The following is a 14,028-nucleotide window of genomic DNA, read 5'->3' as shown; positions in this document are numbered from 1 at the left end:
CACCTAGGATGTTCCCGTTTGGTGAGCGTTCAAATGGAAGGGTGTTTGTACGGTGTGTAAAAGCCTGACAGTATCTAATTTGATAACAGTAACACTTTTAAAATGTTGAACAATGCATACTAAATTCCTTCAATTGCTAAAACATGAAAATGTGAACTAAAAAATATTACAACACATTTTTCAGTCTCGGTAAAATACCACAGCATAGTATTATCAATCGGGAAAACAAAAATTATGTGTGGACTTAATCTCATTGAAGCATTCTTTCTTTCTTTATTTGGTGTTTAACATCGTTTTCAACCATTCAAGGTTATATCGCGACGGGGAAAGGGGAGATGGGATAGAGCCACTTGTTGATTGTTTCTTGTTCACAAAAGCACTAATCAAAAAATTGCTCCAGGGGCTTGCAACGTAGTACAATATATGACCTTACTGGGAGAATGCAAGTTTCCAGTACAAAGGACTTAACATTTCTTACATACTGCTTGACTAAAATCTTTACAAACATTGACTATATTCTATACAAGAAACACTTAACAAGGGTAAAAGGAGAAACAGAACCGTTAGTCGCCTCTTACGACATGCTGGGTAGCATCGGGTAAATTCTTTCACGTCCCAACCAATATGGGACTCCCCCTAACCCGCGGGGGGTCTCATTGAAGCATTGCTACATTGACTAATAATAGTCTGAACTTGATAAAAAAAAAATCATCTGAAGGCGATAACAGGATCAGCAATTAAGAATTTCAATCACAATGTGTTGGTATGGATTCATCAAGGTAAATACCATAGGGCTGTGCAAACTCATTATCGACAGCGATCACTGTTAATGACAAAATCAGAGATGAAAACAATACAAAGTATTTGCACAATCAGTATTAACTGTATACAAACAAGTCAGTAGCACAAAATATGAGAAACAAAGGGATGTAAGCGCTATTAATGCATACAAGTGCGACAAGCATGTAAAGTCTCTTGTTCATTCCTAAGCGTGTTATTATTACAGGTGCCAAGAAAATTGCTTCCACATAATCTCACTTACTCTTGTTGCACATGTCATATGGCAGAGCAATTACGTCCCTTTGTTTCTCAGATCTTAAAATAGCGCTCTGCTTCATTTCATTAAGATTCTTGCTATCACAAAAGATATTAACATATTTTTTGGAGTAGCTAGATGAAAAACAATCATCGATGAATAAAAATTAACAAGCAGCAAGACTTCTGCTCCACTTTGCCAAACATGTGTGTGCACAGTGAATATTTGTTTATGAACTGTTGGTGTTAGTCCTGAATGATGGCACCCATGTAAATAAGGCTTGATGCCGGGCTGCTTTACAAACACAGCATTCAGAAGCTGTGGGTCAGCAAAGGTGTTGAATCTTGTTAGTGAGATGGCGCGCAATGATGTCCTGTAGCACTAGCAGCTGCCTGCACTCACTCTTTGACGCTGGTCAAACTTCTGGTCGTAGGTGAAGTCCACCTCACAGAATATGATGATGGTAATGATGAGTGAGTTCAACTTCTGCTTGAACTATGTGGCCAGGCCCAGCTCCATGACTTTGAAGTGGTCATAATCTTATGCAGGATACCAACCTGGGATAGAGAAGGAAAAATGGTTCTTAGTCAATGGCTGGGATTACAAACTAAATCACACACACACACACACACGCACACACACACACACACACACACACTCACTAACACAAATATACACTTACAAACACACATACACACACACAGCACACAGCACACATACACACACATTAGCAGTAACAAACACATGTATACAGTACATGTACTAAGAAACATACCCATGTATACACACATACACACAGGCACACACACACACACAGACACACAGGCGCACACACACACACACATACACAGGCGCAAGTCCACATATGCAAAATCAAAAGTCTCAGCCCAATTTGTAACAACAGAGAAAGAAACAGAGAGAAAGAGAGAGAGAGAGTGTGTGTGTGTGTGTGTGTGTGTGTGTGTGTGTGTGTGTGTGTGTGTGTGTGTGTGTGTGTGTGTGTGTGTGTGTGTGTTGCAAACATTACACAACTGATATTGAAATTACGCACCACAGGAAAAAAAAAGACGACACTGAGTTAAACAATTCACTTACTGGTCAACAGTGTGAACTTTCAGCACAGACAATGGAAACTTCGATGTTTTCCCCCTTCTGATTGAATGACTTTGGTACAATCATCTGTCATCAATGAACTCATCATTCTTCCCACCAGTCCAGACACCGTCCCACCAATTGCAGACTTGTTTGTTATCTGAGCGAATAAAAGTCAATATAAATACATGTGCACAGGAATGAGAACAAGGATTCTTAGTTATCACAAAAACAAAAACAAACAAGCACAGAATGACAACATGTTTTTCTAAATGTTATTAAAGACAGAAAAGTTCATCATACCAGTCCATCACTGAAACAGAAATGGTTGATATTTGAATGTATATATGAGTGTGTGTGTGTGTGTGTGTGTGTGTGTGTGTGTGTGTGTGTGGTCTGTTGCAAGCAATAAACAACTGACAACAATAATTATACATGTAGCAAATTGTACTCACTGTTTTCAAAGCAGATAATTGTAAACCTTGATGGGTTGTCCCCTTCCAACTGCATGCTTTGGTACAGTCATCCTTCAGACTGTGGCCCCCTCCCATTGCCACCCCCCTCTCCGATTGTAGAGAGGATTTTTTCATCTGAAAGAAATAATGTCCAATTAATACGAATTTGCACAAAGGACTGGAAACAGAATTGTAAGTAATTCTGATTTAACCAACAAATTTACAAAAGCACAATGATAGATTATTTTCCCTAGTAATATGTTCCAACAGACAGTTTTACAGGTCACCAGAAAGGTCCACCACTGAAACAGGAACAGTTCAAATTGGAGTTTGTTTGTGTGTGTGTGTGTGTGTGTGGAAAAGGGTGGGGTGGGGTGGGGGATGCGTGTGTACATGTGTGTGTGTGTGTGTTTTGCAAGCATTACACAACTGATTGTAATAATTATACAACAAATCGTTCTGTGAGTTACATTGAAAACTCATTTAAAAAACCCACTTACTGTTTTCCAATGCAAATCTTCAGCTTGTTGAAGAATGGAAACTGGTTTTGCTTTTCCCCATCCAAATGCGATGAACGGCCATGCCATCAATCAGCTCACTTTTCTTTTGACCAGTTAAGGCACCTCCCCACCAAATGCAGACAGGTTTTTTTGTGGTATATATAAATCTGAAAGAATAAAAGCTATTTATTATGCACAACAGAATCATAAAACTGGATTCTTAGTTAAAAACACCATTTCAGGCAACAACAACAATAAAGAAAAACAGCACACACACACACACACACACACACACACACACACACACACACACACACACACACACACACACACACCTAAGAAAAAAAACACACTTTTTAGTCTCATGTATTCCAAGAGAGAAAAAATACATCAACTGATCTTGAAAGTCTCAATAATTAGCAAATCTATCTTCCAAGTTCCATCGGCAATACTCACTCAAAGTTTGTAAAACTCTTGAAACCAGTCCAGTTATGTCTTGCGCCTTCGGTCTTAGTATTTGACTGTCCAGTCTGGTTTGTTTCTGTTGGTGTATATCACATAGTGCTCTTGCAACTGCTTGCAACTTGCCAGTTTTCAATCTTCCCAACGCATTGCCGTTATGTCCTTCGGCTTCGATAACTAGGAACGAACATTCTGAGTGACCTCCCTTCCCAAGTAAAAAAGTACCACACTATGTACTATAGTATACTATAGTAAAAGTACTATGGTATACTATAGTTTACTATAGTACAAGTACTATGGTACATTGAATTGTACTATGGTATACTATAGTTTACTATAGTACAAGTACTATAGTACATTGCATTGTACTATGGTGTACCATAGTTTACTATAGTACTAGTACTATAGTAAACTATAGTACAAAAAGTACTATAGTACAATACATTAGTGTGTACTATAGTACATTGTGGTACATGTACTATAGTATACTATAGTAAACTATAGTACATTTAAATGTACTATAGTATTTTGAGCACTTTTTTGCCAAAATGTACTATAGTATACTATAGTAAACTATAGTAAACTATAGTTTACTAGAGTACATGTACTACAGTTTACTAGAGTAAAGTGTAGTACAGCGTGGTACTTTCGTAGAGTACATTTGTACTATAGTACTTGAACTATAGTTTACTATAGTACAGCGTGGTATTTTTGGCATGGTACATTTGTACTATAGTACTTTTACTATAGTTTACTATAGTACAGTGTGGTACTTTTTTTGCTGTAGATTTTGTACTATAGTACTTTTACTGTAGTTTACTATAGTATACTGCAGTACTTTCTTGAAAAAGTACCATAGCCTTAAAAATTACACTGGATGTAAATGTGGCCCCAATTTTTGCTGAATCAATTGTGTTGTGTGAATTGAATGTGTGTGTGCACGATCAGGCCACTCGCTGCAGTCAATCTGTAACATTTGGTAGGAAAGTAAAGGTTCATCGCATGTTTTAAATTTTATTTTCATTTTTCGGCAGAGCAATAATAGTCAAACTTATGTAAGAACATTTTAAAATATTCACTAACATGTAAAAGACACAATTAAATAATAATTTTTAAAAAGGTGTCCATCTTGCACAGTGAGTAACCAAGCTGTTGATTTTTGGTAAATGTCCCAATGCAGAAACAGTTTTAATGCAACTTTTTATCACCCTGTTTATAACCAGAACAAGTAACAATTAAATGTACAAAACAGATTTATTATAGCAACTCTTCTTTGTGGGAATTCATCTTTAGCACAACACATATTTTCTCAAAATTATCTCCCCTACAGCCAAGTTAAATTTCTATGATTAGCTTTGAAAGTGACCATGCCTACATCAGTACATGAAAACTCTGTGAACAATCAAAGGAGACAATGATTGTCCCTATTATTGACCGGAACTCTACCCCAATCTGAACTTGAATAATGCAAACTATCAAGCTGAATTGATGTCATCTAACCCTGTTTGTGTGTGACCTTACACAGATAAAGTTATTTAGTTACTTTCTTTCTTTATTTGGTGTTTAACGTTGTTTTCCACCATTCAAGGTTATATCGCGACGGGGAAAGGGGGGAGATGGGATAGAGCCACTTGTCAATTGTTTCTTGTTCACAAAAGCACTAATCAAAAATTTGCTCCAGGGGCTTGCAACGTAGTACAATATATTACCTTACTGGGAGAATGCAAGTTTCCAGTAACATTACTTACATACTGCTTGACTAAAATCTTCACAAAAATTGACTATATTCTATACAAGAAACACGTAACAAGGGTAAAAGGAGAAACAGTCAGTTAGTCGCCTCTTACGACAATGCTGGGGAGCATCGGGTAAATTCTTCCCCCTAACCCGCGGGGGGTTATTGAGTTACAATGATCTTGCTTCAAACACATTCAAAATAATACCATTTCTCTGTTATTCAGTGATGTTCCTAGGACTGGAGGGCAACAGGACAAAATGTCCTGAATCAAAAAACTAATAGGACATCATGCAGGACATTCAGATCAAGCGAACCAATCATGGCACCTAACCTTTTTAGATGACTGAGAATATATGAATAAAGGCAAATACAAGAAGGGCAAAGCACATACGACTCACATGCTACATAACTAAACCTAGCAATGACACACTAAGAACTGCTTTACACATTTTTCCTACCAAAATACATGTGACCTTGACCCAAGGTCAAGGTCATCGAAGGTCATGCAACACAAAGCTGTTAATTCAAGACAGGAAGGACAATGGTGCTTATTGGCTCTTTCTACCATGAGATATGGTCACTTTTAGTGGTTCACTACCTTATTTTGGTCACATTTCATAAGGATCAAAGTGACCTTGACCTTGATCATATGTGACCACATGTGTCTCATGATGAAACCATAACATGTGCTCCACATAATTTTTAAGTTTGAAACAGTTATCTTCCATAGTTCAGGGTCAAGGTCACTTCAAAATATGTATACAATCCAACTTTGAAGAGCTCCTGTGACCTTGACCTTGAAGCAAGGTAAACCAAACTGGTATCAAAAGGTGGGGCTTACTTTGCCCTATATATCATATATAGGTGAGGTATTCAATCTCAAAAACTTCAGAGAAAATGGGAAAAATGTGAAAAATAGCTGTTTTTTAGACAACATTTATGGCCCCTGCGACCTTGACCTTGAAGCAAGGTCAAGATGCTATGTATGTTTTTTGGGGCCTTGTCATCATACACCATCTTGCCAAATTTGGTACTGATAGACTGAATAGTGTCCAAGAAATATCCAACGTTAAAGTTTTCCGGACGGCCGGCCGGACGGACGGACGACTCGGGTGAGTACATAGACTCACTTTTGCTTCGCATGTGAGTCAAAAAACTGAACAGTTCCAAATTTATTTTAATATTTTAAATGCAACAGTGTTCAGTAGGGATCGTCTGTTCGTACATGGTCTGCCAGTGCGGATTTGCGAAAGTTGCTGCAACCAACGGTGAACGAGTTTGAGGCAACGCCATCCTCCTGACAGACGGTGCAGAACATCAGTTCTTTTTCTTTGCTGTAGCTGAGCCAAGGGAACATAGAAAACCAGCTCTGCACAAACTTTCTGGTCGCCCCTACTTTCGTTTCTTACGTCTCTTCCTGCGTCTCTTCCTGAGGTTGTAGATCTATTGGCTCACCTTCTGAGGCTTCAGTCTTCGACGGGGCCAAAGGCCCTGCAACGTGACTGTCCGTGTCGTCCTTTTTTTTAACAAAGCCACTCAAAAGTGTCTGCCCTTTTCCCACGCAAACCATGCAAACCTTTTTCTTCGGCGGCATCTTTGCAGAAATGTGGCGGCGGAAGTAAAGTGTCGCTGTCAAAAGTAGCGAGAGTTGTGGCTCTTGTAATATTGTTCGGTCGAGAGTTGCGTCCCTTGTGTTTATTGTTCGACCGAGAGTGAAAATTGAAGTTCAAGTAGGCCCCGATTCGAACTCGTTTTAACGGGGTTTGATACTTCAGTTTGTACAGATTCTTCTTGCAGTGACCGCTCTAGACGTAATACTATCGGACAATAACCGCTGACTTCGCGATCGGATCGGACATTTGACGGGACAGAGGTGTTTGCAATCGGTCATTTTACAACCTAAATCGGTCTATGACCGATGACCGACGCCTCGGAACATCACTGGTTATTATTATTATTATTTTCTGTGAACTTAAAAGTTTATGAGGGTCAATTTGACATGGGTCACATCTAGAGGTCATCCAACTTCAATAGCCTGTACAGTATAAAAAATCTAGCTTTCAAAACATTTCAGAAAAATAAGAACACATGCTTTCGCAACACATCCTTGATATTTGTCAAAAATGTGGTTTTGAAAAAATGCCAAATGTGGTCATGTTTGAAATTGATCAAACCATAGCAGTATGTTAGTTTTGTAAAGTCTACCTTGAAAACCATCCAAGAAAACAACAATGTTCAATTCTGTCTACCCATTGTAAGTCAGCCTAATTATACTCCCCATCAGTGACATTCTCCTGACCCGGTGAGTCAAAACTCACTAAATGTCCAATGGAGAGTTTTCAGCACGTAACCAGAAAGTATACAGTGTGGCGTATGTCCCTTTTTTTCCAAACAGGGTTATATATGTGGCAATAATCACATGAAATGTTCTCTGTCCTCCACATCTATTTGATTTGTGATTGGTGTCCAGATTATTTGCAACAGGCATCTGATTAAGTTTATTGTAGCTGCTGTCCGGTGACATCTGCTTTCCTGTAACTTGTATTCATGTTCGCCGATGGCACCCGCTGAATAGTTTTGGTTGTTCTCCAATGGCATCTAGCTAGCTGCTTTGACGTCTGTAAGTGGTATCAAGGTCCTTCACCATGCAGTCATCTGCTGGAAGTGAACAGGAGGATCTCTTGCTTATGACATCCACACCAGAACATGGAATGAAACCTGCAATGACACAGCAGTATGACTATGAGAAAGCATGCAGACTGAAGCAAAGAGGGCCAAACTTTAAGAGAATGATAATGAAAGCTAACTTAAAGTGCCGTGGCTTTTAGTGCATATATATCTAACTTTTAAAACTTGTGTCTGTCTGTGTGTGTATTATGATGACTAAAGGCTCCGAAACAGCTGCACCGACTGAGACGGTGGTGGGGTTTGAAACGTGCTGGTGCGTGTATGTTTGTGCTTGCGTGTGTGCAGGCATGAATGTCTTTGTCAGTATAACTCTCTCTGTGTGTGTGTGTGTGTGTGTGTGTGTGTGTGTGTGTGTGTGTGTGTGTGTGTGACAATTTATGAATACAATAAATGTATACATCTATACACACCCAAGAAGATAAGGCGCTCAGCAGGTCTGCACTCATGTTGATCCATTATGTCGGAAACAGGCAGAACTGGATCCTCCACCCAACAGTCACTGCTGCAGTGCTGCTCTCAGCTATAAGCAAGAGAAAGCAGCTTGAGTGTTTCATCGCATATAATTCCAGTGTTTGCATACTCCATGGCGATTAGCTGAAACTATTTAGCTAAAACTATTATCAGTGGAATACTAAAGGGGTGGCATATGTCATCCAAAATGTAAGGCAATTTAAAGTGTGATTGACCGGACAGAAGCGTTTCAATGATACAAATAGAGAACACTACATAGCCTACTGTGTGTTACTGGGTTTACACAAGTAAAAGTGAATACTTTTTCTTCTTCTTCTTCGTTCATGGGCTTAGACTCCCACGTTCACTCATGTGGATTTTTACGTGTATGGCCATTCAGCCAGCATACGCCAATTTCGGGGGAGGCATGCTGGGTATTTTCGTGTTTCTATAACCCACCGAACTCTGACATGGTTTACAGGATCTTTTCCGTGCGCACTTGGTCTTGTGCTTGCGTGTACACATGAAGGGGGTTAAGTCACTAGCAGGTCTGCACATAAGTTGACCTGAGAGATCGGAAAAATCTCCACTCTTAACCCACCAGGCGGCAGCGACCGGGATTCAAACTCACGACCTCCCGATTATGAGGCCGACGTCTTACCACCACGCCACTGCGCCCATCGTGAATATTTCATATTTGAAAAGCAATAAGTGTAAATCTGGTGCCACACAGCAAGCCATGAATTATTCTGTTTTCAATTCCTACGTACCGGAGAGAGTAACCCATGTAGTAACTAAACCATACACCCACATGTGGGAATATCATTGAGGTCATGGCAAGCTAGTCTGGCAGGGACCTTATATATTCCACTGCTCATGATTACAAAGTCACAGATGCAAAGTCATTCTCGGAACACTTTTGGGCTTGCCATTTTCTCACGAATGTTTTGAGAATGAAGTTTGTCTCGGAGATTTTGCATAAGCAGTGGAAAATGACATCCCTGTCAGACATGTTGTTTGAACCAACCTCATTTACATGATAGACACGCCTGTGAAGAGATGGTTCATTTATCACATCATGACACATGGGTGGTATCTCTCAGGTAGGCAAAACAATATATCTAAATGCACCAATTTACCTCAAGCACTCAGCAGGTCTGCACAATGTTGATCCATTAGGTAAAAAAACCACCAGAACTTGATATGTTGTCCTAAAGTCACAGATACAGTGGAACCCCCCAAGGATCCTGAAAAAATAATTAAAAATGAAGAGCCAACACTTGTACAAATTATCTGTCTTTGTACATACAAGCACATACACAAATAAATCTGCTGGCTTTAGGCATGTGTAATAAAATTATTTTGGGGGAGCTTCTCGATTTAACTGGGAACTTTTGTTGTTGTCAAAAGCAATTTATGCCTCAAACATTCTCCCACTCAAGACTGAACTATGCATTCAGTATGTGTTGATATCTGACTTAAAGGCATATGTACGCGCTCCCGTGTTTACAAAGTGTAGTTTGCCCATAATCGATGTCAAACGCACCATAAGACCATATAATGACGATATGTCACCATGCGCGGACCATAATACATGCATTACAGCTTGTTCTAGCCTCTGAAAAAGTGAGGATGTCAACAAAGCCGCGGTGTTAGCTCCCTTGCATCAACGTTACATGTGTTGCCAAATCTATAAATAGGACGATCCAGATCAAAATGAAAATTAACATATCTCAACATTGAAGGGGTCCTAGACCAAAATATTTTGCAGGGAACTTAATTTAGCATGTCTCCAGCTGTTGGTAAAGCAATTAGCGTGTATAGTCATCGAGTACATGCCTTTAAACTCATAAAACTAACAAAGGCTAATTTGTAAAAAGACACTGATTTGAAAAGAAAATTTAAATTCAATTACATATTATCATGTATTATATAATCTGTTCTGGGGCTTTTTTCCAGGTCTTTTAAAAAAGGATGTTCACAAACAATAACGAACACATTTTTCAATTCAATGAATGTTTGCAGCACTGTCAGCCGGACAGAAATGATAGTATGTTGACAAAGCCGTGATAAAAACATTACCTGCAGTCCTACCTTAGCGCAAAGAAGTATGAATGGTCTCTGTGTACTCTACAATCTCTGACTGTGGCCCTATGTAAAGGTCGAAAAGAGCTGGCTGTGCTAGGCCATTAAGAAAAATTTCAGTTAATTCAGATTTGTACAAGGAGAGCATAAAAGCATATATTCACAGCATGTATGTCTTGTTATTGCTATAGGTCTATATATATATCTATGCCACAATGACACAGCAAATACGTACATTCATACAGACATATTCATTTACTCATATAATTTAAATTATATAGCACCACAGGAATATGTTAATATCAAAATCTAATATGAAATTTCTTACACACACCCATGAAGTTCAAGCCCTCAGCAGTTCTGCACACATGTTGATCCAGGAGGTCCAAACACACCCTGCACTTGTTGTCCAACAGTCACTGCTCCAGTGAAACCCTCCATTTAGGACCCTGAAAGATATATAACAAGTTCCATAAAGTGATACAAAACTCTTTGTTGTTGTCCTTATCTGCCGAAGGAGCACCTCCTGTCGCTTCACAGCATCTGTAACACAAGAGAGGACTGAGTATCCAGCCAGAAATTTCATGACTGTATTTTTATAATGATGATCAACAAAACTTTTTAGGGGCTTTTAAAATGATATGACAAATATAAAGTCAGATGCACTTCACCCATTGTTATACTTAAACATAGAACTAAGGCTTGCTCATACAGTGGAACTCCCCTTGTTAGACCTCAAAATATCTGAGAAAAATAGGCCTTAAAAAGGACCCCTGGGTGTCTTAAAAAGGCCGTTGATTGATGATTCACTAAAAGGTTATTCACAGAAAATATGAAAAAAGCAAGGTCCTAAAAGGGAGTGTGTCTTTAAGTGTGTGTGTGTGTGTCTGTCTGTGCATCACAATTAAGGGCTAAACAAAAACAAACACACACCCAAGAAAAGCAAAATTTGTTTGAAAATTTGATCCAAGACAGTGAATCAAACAAGAAATTTCCATCACTGATTCAGACATATTTGAATGTATGTGTGTGTGTTGCAAACATTACACAACAGTGGATCATAAATACCAAATTCAGCTATGCTAGTACCGTATTGCAAATTACATTAAATTTGAAATGTCAGAAAAAACAGGGTTTTTAAATTTTATAATTTGTTGTTAATAATTAACTTACTGGTTAAAGAGTACAACTTTTCACAATTTCAGCACAGAGAATGGAATCCTTGGTGTCTGCTTCCTTTTCTATCTGAATGACTCATTGGTACAGCCATCTGTCATCACCCTGCCGACTGTTTTTTGACATGGAGTCCAGAAGCTCCCCCACCAACTCAGGCAGTTTTGTTTTTCACTAAAAGTAAAAGAATAAAGGTCAAATAGATTTGCACAAAGGAATAAAAAGAGGTTTTCTAGTAATCCAAATAAAGCATGCAGAAATAAAAACACAAAAAGTAACATCAAACAGTTTTGCCTCTTGTGCCCCCAAGACACTGGAATAATTACAGGCCACCAGATAGGCCGTCCATCACTGAAAGTGAACAGAAAAACTTGATGTTTGAAATGTGTGTGTGTCAGTGTGTGTGTGTGTGTGTGTGTGTGTGTGTGTGTGTGTGTTATACAAGTGGTACAGGTAATTTAAAAGAGTTTAAAATGTCACTTACTTGTTGTCCCTGTCAGTGTAAACTTTCAGCACAAAGAAGAATGGAAACATTGGTGTTTTTGTCGGTTCCGTTCCAATTGAATGACTTGGTACAGCCATGCCATCAAGTTGATCAACCAGCTCACTGTTCCTGTTACCAGTTCAACCTCTTTTCCACATTGCCGACAGATTTTTAATCTGAAAAAGTCATGTAGCTGTAGGCCTATACATGTTTTCAAAATGGGAATTTATAAGTTGTAAACAGTTAACGAAATAGTCCGCTTCTGTCACGTACTCCCCACGAACACCACCATGTGGGGCAGCCAGATCCAGATAGAATCAACAAACAAGTAAAACTCAAAGTAAAAACATAAAACTCAAACTCAAAGAGAAAAACAACAACCAGACGGCCCAATGGTCACTGTAATTGTATCAGATTCAGATTCTCACAATGGTATAAACTTTGCAAATCTCAAAAATAGTCGGATACTAGTGACAGTGATAGTGAAAAAGAGTTGTGGCAGCTGTAAAGAATAATTATACGTACTCCTCACTCGATAGTCGATGACTTGGCAGTTACTTTGCAAATCACTCGATAACTCCTGAGCGAATCTGGATACGATTACGTGGAAAACTCTTGAAGGCTTACTTCTCAGTCCAGATCCGTCTTCTGCTCTCTGAATTACGGTTAAACTCTCTTGGTGGGTTCCTTTCGTGATGTTGTAGACCGCTTTTGGCAATCTCCCTGGTGCAAACTCTTTCTTCTGAGTTCGTTCGTTGAAAATCAGTTATTAGTGCTCTCCCTTGATTTACTTCGGAGTGGTCTCCTCTTCGACTTTTAAGGGACATAACTCTCGCATTTATTCCCTTTATTCGTATCGAAAGTAGCCGGCTCAGTTTGTTTTTGTTTTTGTTTGGTCTTGTGTTTGATGACTTTACTAGTCCAATATTTTATGTATATATACTCAACCTTCGTTTTGCGTTTTTGTTGCAGCTGAGTGCATTTACAGTTCAAAAATCCTCCTATGGTAGTAAAACAAACCCAAAACTACATAAAATAAACAATAATAAAAACTGTTTTAAATAAGTGAGGTACATGTTTAGGCTAGGAGGGGGGGGGGGGGGTTGCGCAACCCCCATAACCCCCCCCCCCCCCCCCCCCCCGGTAGTCCGGGCCTGCAAGGACAGGTTGGAAGATTAGGCTAAGCCTAAAACCTTTATCCTGACGATAAAGTTAATTATGAGCTCTCTCTCTCTCTCTCTCTCTCTCTCTCTCTCTCTCTCTCTCTCTCTCTCTCTCTCTCTCTCTCTCTCTCTCTCTCTCACTCTCTCTCTCTCTGTCTCTCTCTCTCTCTCTCTCTGTCTCTCTCTCTCTCTTTCTCTCTCTGTTAAGCATTCGATGTGTACATATTCCATAACTTTTTTTTTAAAATCTCATATTGTGTGTGTGTGTGTGTGTGTGTGTGTGTGTGTGTGTGTGTGTGTGTGTGTGTGTGTGTGTGTGTGTGTGTGTGTGTGTGTGTGTGTGTGTGTGTTGTGTGTGAATGTCCGTGTATATGTGATTAGAATAGGTGTGCCTCTCTGCATGGGTGAAAAAAACACTTGTTTGTAATGCTTGTATGCCACAACCCTCTCTCTGTCTCTGTATCTCTCTGTCTCTCTCTGTCTCTCTCTGTCTCTGTCTCTCTCTGTCTCTCTGTCTCTCTCTCTAAAATTATTTAAAATGAAACAATATTGTACACACAGCAAAATTCAGTCAACTTCAGGTCAAACCAAGCACTTTGCACTTGATCCTACATGAAGAATTATTTTGGCAAATGTTAAATTTAACATAAAAAAGGTATTGTTTCAAAATTTCACTGCAGACCATTTTACTAAGCGTTTCGG

At 39.1% G+C, this 14,028-nt stretch overlaps 2 long non-coding RNA genes across 3 annotated transcripts; both read right to left on the bottom strand.

The window, feature by feature from the left end:
- Nucleotides 1–10: 10 nt before the first annotated feature.
- On the bottom strand, nucleotides 11–3,740 carry LOC138957442 (uncharacterized). The gene is made up of 5 exons (XR_011453031.1): nucleotides 3,540–3,740; nucleotides 3,084–3,250; nucleotides 2,584–2,718; nucleotides 2,132–2,288; nucleotides 11–1,593 (listed from the first exon to the last, which is right to left on the bottom strand). It is a non-coding gene; the product is annotated as an uncharacterized lncRNA (long non-coding RNA).
- Nucleotides 3,741–3,921: 181 nt separating this feature from the next.
- LOC138957441 (uncharacterized) lies at nucleotides 3,922–13,056 on the bottom strand. Of its 2 annotated transcripts, none has more exons than XR_011453029.1 (7): nucleotides 12,689–13,056; nucleotides 12,164–12,339; nucleotides 11,680–11,853; nucleotides 10,841–10,955; nucleotides 9,561–9,668; nucleotides 8,382–8,491; nucleotides 3,922–8,001 (listed from the first exon to the last, which is right to left on the bottom strand). It is a non-coding gene; the product is annotated as an uncharacterized lncRNA (long non-coding RNA). The 2 variants fall into 2 exon arrangements; XR_011453030.1 differs by having other exon boundaries at nucleotides 12,791–13,056.
- Between the last annotated feature and the right edge of the window lie 972 nt (nucleotides 13,057–14,028).

The sequence above is a fragment of the Littorina saxatilis genome, unplaced genomic scaffold, assembly GCF_037325665.1.
Source record: "Littorina saxatilis isolate snail1 unplaced genomic scaffold, US_GU_Lsax_2.0 scaffold_891, whole genome shotgun sequence".
Classification (NCBI taxonomy): Eukaryota; Metazoa; Mollusca; class Gastropoda; order Littorinimorpha; family Littorinidae; genus Littorina; species Littorina saxatilis.
This window is presented reverse-complemented; position numbering and strand designations above follow the sequence as displayed.